General features: G+C 32.9%; 1 long non-coding RNA gene across 1 annotated transcript; it reads left to right on the forward strand.

The window, feature by feature from the left end:
• Positions 1 to 293, forward strand: LOC106512841 (uncharacterized). Its single transcript, XR_001309728.1, has 3 exons — positions 1 to 12; positions 96 to 121; positions 223 to 293. It is a non-coding gene; the product is annotated as an uncharacterized LOC106512841 (long non-coding RNA).
• The last annotated feature ends 8 nt before the right edge of the window (positions 294 to 301 follow it).

The following is a 301-nucleotide window of genomic DNA, read 5'->3' on the forward strand; positions in this document are numbered from 1 at the left end:
GGAGAGCTAAAGGTGAGAGCGTTTACAAGAATCAGCTTTTATTTTGAAATAAATCTGTTTCTAAAGAAACTGAAGCCAACTTTCTGCTTTTTCAGGAAACAAAACCCAGATGAGTGAAGATGTAAGATTTAAAAATAAATTTTCAGGATTTGTTGTTTAGTGAAATGTAAAACACATAATTTCATGTTAATAAATAATCTTTGTGTCGTTTTTCTTGTAAAGGCTGATCCTGAAGATGTTGTTCAATACGCTTCCATCAGTTACACCAAGAAACCTAACAGGAAACCTGAGGTAAGATGTC

Source organism: Austrofundulus limnaeus, unplaced genomic scaffold, assembly GCF_001266775.1.
Source record: "Austrofundulus limnaeus strain Quisiro unplaced genomic scaffold, Austrofundulus_limnaeus-1.0 Scaffold18825, whole genome shotgun sequence".
NCBI classification, from domain to species: domain Eukaryota; kingdom Metazoa; phylum Chordata; class Actinopteri; order Cyprinodontiformes; family Rivulidae; genus Austrofundulus; species Austrofundulus limnaeus.